The sequence below is a fragment of the Papaver somniferum genome, chromosome 10 (genome assembly GCF_003573695.1).
Source record: "Papaver somniferum cultivar HN1 chromosome 10, ASM357369v1, whole genome shotgun sequence".
Taxonomy (NCBI): domain Eukaryota; kingdom Viridiplantae; phylum Streptophyta; class Magnoliopsida; order Ranunculales; family Papaveraceae; genus Papaver; species Papaver somniferum.
The window spans coordinates 9,369,567-9,378,089 of NC_039367.1; the positions used below are offsets into that span (position 1 = coordinate 9,369,567).

The 8,523-nt window shown below is 35.2% G+C and overlaps 1 long non-coding RNA gene across 1 annotated transcript; it reads right to left on the minus strand.

Annotated features, from left to right (window-relative positions):
• Window positions 1-2,138: 2,138 nt before the first annotated feature.
• On the minus strand, window positions 2,139-3,735 carry LOC113317580. Its single transcript, XR_003343672.1, has 4 exons — window positions 3,483-3,735; window positions 3,301-3,350; window positions 2,634-2,701; window positions 2,139-2,509 (listed from the first exon to the last, which is right to left on the minus strand). It is a non-coding gene; the product is annotated as an uncharacterized LOC113317580 (long non-coding RNA).
• Between the last annotated feature and the right edge of the window lie 4,788 nt (window positions 3,736-8,523).

Genomic DNA, 8,523 nt, shown 5'->3' on the forward strand with positions numbered 1-8,523 from the left:
ATGAACTGAATACACATCTTTATATTCTTCAAATAGAATCTTAAATTCTAATAACACACTCCTCATAACAGATTCAACCTTAGAAGACTTCTTCTCATACAAGCACTCAAGAGCAAATAAAAGTCCTTTTTCTTTCTCTCTAGGATCCAACAACATGGCAAAAAAGGTTGTATAGTTCATCTTTGCATAATCACCCCAATATTTGTTATACTTCTTAAACATTTTTCCAGCCATAGTAGCAATAAAAGGATCTTCATCTACATTATCTCTAAACTCAACTAGTTGTTCATAAATGATAACTAATTGCCATAAGAAAGTGTTTGTTGCTACCTTAGTTGAGGATGAAAATGCAACAGTGGCATCAAAGAATACCTTCAAACATTTGACAAGGCCTCTAGCAAAGCCCAGTCCTCTTGACATGGAGCAGGTTTCTTCACTATTACTTTCTTCTTCTTCTTCTTCTTCTTCTTTTGTGCCTTCTTCTTTCCCTTCACATTAACTTCTTCTTCTTCTTCTTCTTCTTCTTCACCAACATTAACATCAATATCAAAATCATTAGCATTAGGCAAGTCTTTCTCATTGTCTTTTGGGAAATAAAATAACTTCTGATATTCCTTATCATACATTTCTACCCTAGTGAAAGCTCTTTAAAACACTAGTGCAGCCTCTAGCATCAACAATGCGCTGTTCCATCTAGTCTTAACATCTAATATAAATGTTATCTTAGACTCTATTCCAAAAAAAATTTCATAATGCCTAAGCTTAGCCAACCTAGCTGGAAAACCCTTTATATACTTGACAACTGACCTGATTCTTGCAATTTATTTGTTGTATACCCTCACGACATCTTTTAACACAAGTGCAAGTACATGAGCTACACACCTTACCTGAAAAGGTGAATCCAAACAAGTATTAGATTTTTTTACAAAGTAATAACTAATAAACATAATCCTAAGTAGAAAGTAAAAAAAAAAAAAATCATATACATATACTTACATGCAAGTACTTAGCTCTCTCTTCTTCCCTTGTCATTGAAACAATACTAGTGGTCAAATAATCCATTGCTACCTTGTTGGCACTAACATTATCCAAAGTGATAGAAAAAACATCTTTAAGCCCCCAATCTGACAAACACTTCTCCAACATCTAACCAATATCAATTCCTTTGTGACCACTAACCTCAGTAAACATAATGAATCTCTTTTCTAACTTCCAGTGCTGATCAATAAAGTGAACTGTTACACAGATGTAGTTGAAATTATTTGGTAAAGTCCATGTGTCTGTTGTCAAACTAACCCTCTGCTTGCTTGACTTGAAGTAATTTTTCAACTTTTCTTTCTCTAATACATACATTTCTAATAAACATCTGTAAACAGTCATTCTACTTGGTACAAAAAATCTAGGCTCTAAGACATGCATCAATCTCTTAAACCCTTCACCCTCAACTTCTCTAAAGGACTTCTCATCAATTATAATAAACTCAACAACTGCCCTTTTACATTTTTCTTGACTGAAAATAATAGACATTAACTGACCTTCATCCTCACCCAGTGTTGCAGGTTTTAATGTCAGAGTCTGTTGTCCTTTTGGCTTTGGCTTGTTCGGATTCTGCTTGCATCTGTTAAAGTGCTTCCACATGCCACTTGTACCATTCCTTCCAGTGTGAGCCTTTATTATCTTATTGCAGTAATTACATTCAGCTTCTTGAACATTCTTCCTAGTGAAATGATTCCAAATGTCAGAAGTTATCTTGCCACCAATTTGAGTAGAAGTAACTTCTACATCTATTGCTGCTGGCTCTGCTGCTTCATATGTTGGTTGGGTATATGATCCAACAACTGTATCTGTAGCAGGTGTAGGTGTAGCATCTGAAGCAGGTGTAGGAGTAGTTGTTCCATGAGCTTGACTTGATGCATCCATGCTTGATCATTGAGAAATCACAAATAGAGATAAACATACATTCACATATATTCATACTTATAAAGTGAAGAAGAAATAAGTACTGAAATACATTCACATTTAAGTGCATTCATACATTCATACTTATAAAGTGAAGAAGAAATAAGAACTGAAAATAAAACCTCAAAGGAAATAAGAAATATGAACTGAAAATAAAAGTGAATTCATAGAATCATACATATAAAAGTTCATAAACATTAAAGACATTGTTCATAAATATTAAAGACATCAAAGTTCAAACTGGTTTACTTAATACGAAATAGTAAAGCTGCATTACTGCCATTACATATTACACTGCAGTACACATTAGTCATTACACATAAACCACTAAGCATAATTTCTAAGCATTATTTATGTGAGCTCTGTTATGATTAGGAATGTGGGTGCATCTCTTAAAGTGCTTTCACAATGCTGATGTTCCATTTTTGCAGTTGTGAGTCCTAAATGTCAGTCCACAATAATTGCAAGTGGCTTATGCAACATTTCTCCTAGTGAAAAGGCGCCACATTATGTTCCGAACCCTAGGAATTGATGCATCCATGATTGATCACTGACAAACAATATATACACAATTCCATATAACCTCAGTAAACTACACAGTGCCAAACTACACACATGAGTGACATGACACATGTTCATGAACACAGAACACAACAAAAAATTAAAATGCTAACCTCAGTAAGAGCAACTAGCTGTCTTGTCTCTAGTCCAATAACATGCTTCAACAACTAAGCAAGATAACCTGCAACAATACACTTGATCAAGTCAGATAAACAAAGCAATCAAAATGAAATTTTAAAAACAAGACAAGAGACTTTTAGAAACACTGATCACAATTTTAATCATAGAGTCAATTTCAGTGTCCCAACATGTTTAACAATCAAAATAGATGGCTAATGCTGAGTCCAGTGTCACTCAAGAATCTTTGTACAATTATATGCCCACACAATCAAAAGAAATTGAACAACACTATGCAATTCTACTTCTACATGATTCAATCACATATACTAGTAACCTTCAGCACAATTAGATGCCCAATAGGAAAAAAATCTAAAGAATACTACAATTGTGAAAGATTCAAATTATTCAATCACAGAATCTAGTAAATTTCAACACAATTAGATGCCCCCAATACGGATAAATCGAAAGAACACTACAATTATACATGATTCAATCACTAACATCCACTAAAATTTCAGCACAATTCAACAAATTGACAGAACCCCATTACTCCAGTCCAGAACTCAAAATAAGTAAACCCCATAAGAATTCATAAAAATCGCAAATCCCAATTAATCTAATCACAGATTTCATTAAAAACAAAGATTTTGATGAACTTACCCTTGGTTAACAATTTCTGAGTTGGATTGACTGTTCCTTGAATCTTTTCCCTTCAAAAATCAAAATAAAGCTCAAATTAACAAAATCAAGTAACCCAACAGTCCAAATCAAACGATTTAAACACAATAATGAATACAACTTGATTAAAATTGAAGAAGAAAAAAAGGAAAAAAATAACTTACGAGGGAAACGATTTAATCACTGATTTTTTCTTCTTATTCTTCTGGATCGAGAGTGAAATATGGAGTTCGTGGAGTTGAAGTATGGAGAAGAGAAGAAATCTTCCCTGTAAGGCTGGCTGTAACTCTAATGGAGTTCATGTTCTTCTTCTCTTTCTCAGAGAGAAGACGGGAAAAAAGAGAGACCAAATGAGAAATCCTAGCCAAAATTATCTATATATACCAGCCCTAGATCTAACGGCTATCAGTAATCTACTACCCCTAAATCCTATGGTTAGAATTATTCGGTACTTTCAGTCCGAGACGGCACGAGACTAGGGCAGGACCGTGTACCTGTACTTGCTTAGCCCCGGTTCCTAGTTTTTGGACCGGTACCTGTACCCCCTTCTTCGGTTCGGTCCAAAATCAGGTATGGTTCCACCGGTTCTGGGACGGTCCGCCGGTCCGGCTCGGTTCCTGTGCACCCTTAGCCGCTACAGATACTATCCTACTATCAGACTTCAGATTGCAATGTAATTGGGAATGAATCCACCCTCCAAGTGATTCAGTTATGGTCGCCATATTTACATCTCTTGAACCTCGCAAGACTCTACGCAATTGATTCCCTTAGCTGACGTTCTTTACATCCTAAGAGTTTCTTCAGCCTAAGTGAAGTCTTTTTGATATTTTGATTTCATAAAACACCGGTTTGATTTTGAAAAAGCGGGGGTCTAACAACACCACCCAATATTTCGCTTAGCAATCTGTATGGACAAACTCGAATATACTTTTAAGAGAATCAACAAGACTCGATCAATTAAAAGTATATCAACAAGTTTATCTCTCTCTCTTGATTTGATTTACTCAAGCGCGAGTTCTAATCAAATGCAAGGAATAACTTGGGTGGTACGAAAGACCAATATCCAAGGATCAATCAATGAAAATCAACAACCAAAGGTTGGATTACTCTAATTGATGATCTAACACACAACCTGTATTATTTCAATTATAAAGATAAAACAATATAATTCGGAAACTGAAATAACACAGACACCAGAAATTTTGTTAACGAGGAAACCGCAAATGCAGAAAACCCCTGGGACCTAGTCCAGATTGAACACACACTGTATTAAGCCGCTACATACACTAGCCTACTCCAAGCTAACTTCGGACTGGACTGTAGTTGAACCCCAATATGTCTCCCACTGATCCAAGGTACAGTTATACTCCCTATGCCTCTGATCCCAGCAGGATACTACACACTTGATTCCCTTAGCTGATCTCACCCACAACTAAGAGTTGCTACGACCCAAAATCGCAGGCTTTGACAATAAACAAATCTGTCTCACACAGACAAGTCTATCAAAGGACCAATCTGTCTCCCACAGATAAACCCTAAAGGTTTTGTTCCGTCTTTTGATAGTAATCAAGGTGAACAAAAACCAATTGATAATCCAGTCTTATATTGCCGAAGAACAGCCTAGAGTTATCAATCACCTCAAAACAATCTCAATCGTATGGTAGCGAAACAAGATGTTGAGGAATCACAAACAATGAGACGAAGATGTTTGTGATTACTTTGTATATCTTGCCTATCAAAGATATCAATATCAAGCCAATCAATTTGATTGTACTTGTACGATAGAAGATGCAAGATCAGATCACACAACTATGGCAAAAGTAATATCGGTCCGGCTTCACAATCCCAATGAAGTCTTTAAGTCGTTAACCTGATTTTAGAAGAAGAAAACCAAAGGTTAAAGCAGAATCGACTCTAGCACGCAAAATAGTATCACACGTAAGGTGTGGGGATTAGTTGTTCCCACCTCTTTTGATGGCAAGCCACGCCTACCTCGAGATCCACGATCCACTGGTTCATCATTTGAATCGATCGTTGTTAAATAGACTAACTGTTAATCATACAAGAAGTCTAAGAAGCTAGCCAAAAGGCTCACACAAGAATCATACAAGTCTTTCTAATGATTCTAGTCCCATTTAAGGTTCTACATCTTTTATTTATCTATCTTTAGCATAGATAAGGTTTACTAATTTAATTAGATTGATTCTATAGTCCATTAGCTAAGTCTTATGAATATCTACAACCTTGTAGAAGGAACCAAATGCTATTTCGGACCATAAAGGTCCATACGATCAACGTATGAAACTATTCCCAAACCCAAGTCCACTAGACAAGCCCATAAACTAAAGTTCAGTCCATCTGAGTCAACTAACGGTCACTAATGGTCCACTGAGTCAACGTCTAAAGTCGGGTCAATTGGTCAAATTGGAAACGGTCAAACGGGTTAACTCGGGTCAAGAACGGGAACTCGGTGAGTCAACTAGATTCAACTCAGTCAGATACTGGTTCAGAAAATCCGAGTCATACTGAATAATTTCAGTCAGACAGGCCAAAGGGTCTTACACAAATACAACTCTAATCTCAGTTTAACTTAAACCCATTCAATTCAACAATATACAAATCTTCCCTATTAAGACAACTCTAATTCACTTTAAATTACAAATACAAGTTACCTTGATCTGCAGATGTAGGCTTTCACCTAGAGATTCAACTCAACACCATCACTCACACATTACACTACTTTCCAGACCAATTACATTTTATTAACAACCTCTAAGCATTAGTTATATGTTATTCATCTAAACTTAATCAACCATTATTGTAGCATCAACATCCGCAAACTACAAACCCTGTAACAGTTATCAGACTTCACTTGCAATAACCACTTACGGATTTAGTTCAATCACTGCAATTATATCTAACTTCACTTTCAACATCTCACATATCCCCAAACGTCACCAAAAGCTCCAGAACCTTCACTATAGGTCTCAACTTCATCTGCAATAACCTAACATTCCTCTACACTTCCATCTCATCTGCCACTGCATCCTCCATGAACTGCAACACCGTCACCACCACCAATTCACGCCATTGATTTACAGTTCATACATACACATCTCTAGACTTCCATCATAACACCAGACCGCCATTTACAATCAAATCCATATTGCAACCCTCTCCTGCAATACTAGCTCACCATCATCTCAAGCTTACTTATACCATTACCCTATCTTCAGCCCATTCTCATGAATCAACCCTGTAAATCAACATAAACCTAAACTACAGCTATATACAACTTCATACAATATCAACCCCATTCATAAACCATCGAGAAACTAATAAACTCAAAACATAAACTATATAACTTTCTAAGTTGCTAAGAAGAACCATTTACCTTGAAATCGCTTTGCTCAAGTAACTGAACTCAAATTCTTCCTTGCTTGACTCAATTCAGTGCACAACAACAACCTATCAATTCCCATCAGTTCAATTAACAAAAATTTACGATCTTCATCTTTATCTTTGATCCTCAGAAACCCTAAGATAATTCCCAATTCTCTGATTTCCAATTCAAGCTCGAGATATCAATTCAAATCCTTAAATTAACATAACCCATCCAATGAATCCATCTAACTCTTTGATTCGCAGCACATACAACCCCTAATTCTCTTCAATTGATCATCAAAACAGCTTCAAAACTTCGATTCAATAACATCACCTTTTATCCTTCATCAAACATTAACATGCAAGCAAATTCGACTCCAAACAAACTCAAAATCGGAGAACCTTAACTTCTGATTCTCTGTTTCACCACTTCACCAAATCTAAATCATTTATTATAATAAACATCACCAGTAACACTCATTGCTTGATTTGTAGCATCTTCTCTTGATTCTCAAACCCGATTCCATCACTCAAAACTCGAACAGAAGAAGAACAGAGGAAGAGAATGAGGAGAAGCAGAGAAGAAGAGGAAAGAAGAAGAAAAGAGTTATGGCCTTCTCTTCGACCCGTTTTGGTAGATAAGACCAACGGGGAACACTAAACACACACTATCCGTGATAAGGGAAGCCCGGGTCAGTCTAATGGAAAAAAGACTAATTTGCCCTTTATGCTAATCTAATGATTTCTTCTTCGTCCAGTATCCGAATGACACGTTCGAGTAGCCCATTTCGCATAACTTTTCAAGACCTATATAATGATACTAGTTTCGTATCTAGGTCGTTGTTATATTAATTCCTATTAATTAACATTCGTGTTAAACTAATCGAATGATTATCGGCTAATACGTCTCTTGACTAGTCTAATAGCGTTGACGATCTTGAGGGTCCTTACATTCTACTCACCTTATTCATTTTCGTACTCGAAAATCAAACCATCCTTCTGGTCTTCCAAAAATCCCCACCTTATAAAATACTCCCATCTCTTGTCTAAGCGCAAACAACATAAAACAAAACACAAACCTATATAGATTTCTACTACTACGATTTGCGTCTCTAGGTTCAACTATACTAATTTCTATTTCATATGATAATTGTCTCTAGTTACAAGGGAGATTCCCTACGAATCTTTCTAATTGAGTTTGTAATTATCGGTTTTTCTAAAAGAACTAAATTATACTTCTATGATCAGTCATCTCTGAATGCAGTTGCCCTGTCAAGGTTGGCCAATCCCAACAATGCCTTCCTACGAACAGAGAAAACACAACTTTCACTATTCCCCAGTGCTGGATTAACTAATTATTAATTTATTAAAATTAACTAGTCTCTAAAATTTTATCGTAATTGGTGTAAGTATTATAATTTTTTCGTAAAATATATAAATAGTTCACAACATTTTAAACAATTTAATTATCTAAATTATTACATATTATCTTCAATGTACCTATTTGTTTATTTCATTATGTGACTGGATATAAGTAGATAACCACTAACAGTTTTTCATAGTTATTTGGTATTAATGATTTATTATTATAATAATATTTATTTCTTATTTCGTAGGCCGATAAAAGTTGATCATAGTTATAATAATGTCAAGTTTAATTCTATTATTAATACTAAATTTGATTTGTTCTAACTTTATTTCATTATTGCTAAGTAATCCTTAAGTTCTATTATTAATAAAAATTACATTTTGTTATTACTATCCATTAAAGTAGTTAGTATTATATAATGTTATTATTTGCTGTTACTATCTTATCAAAAA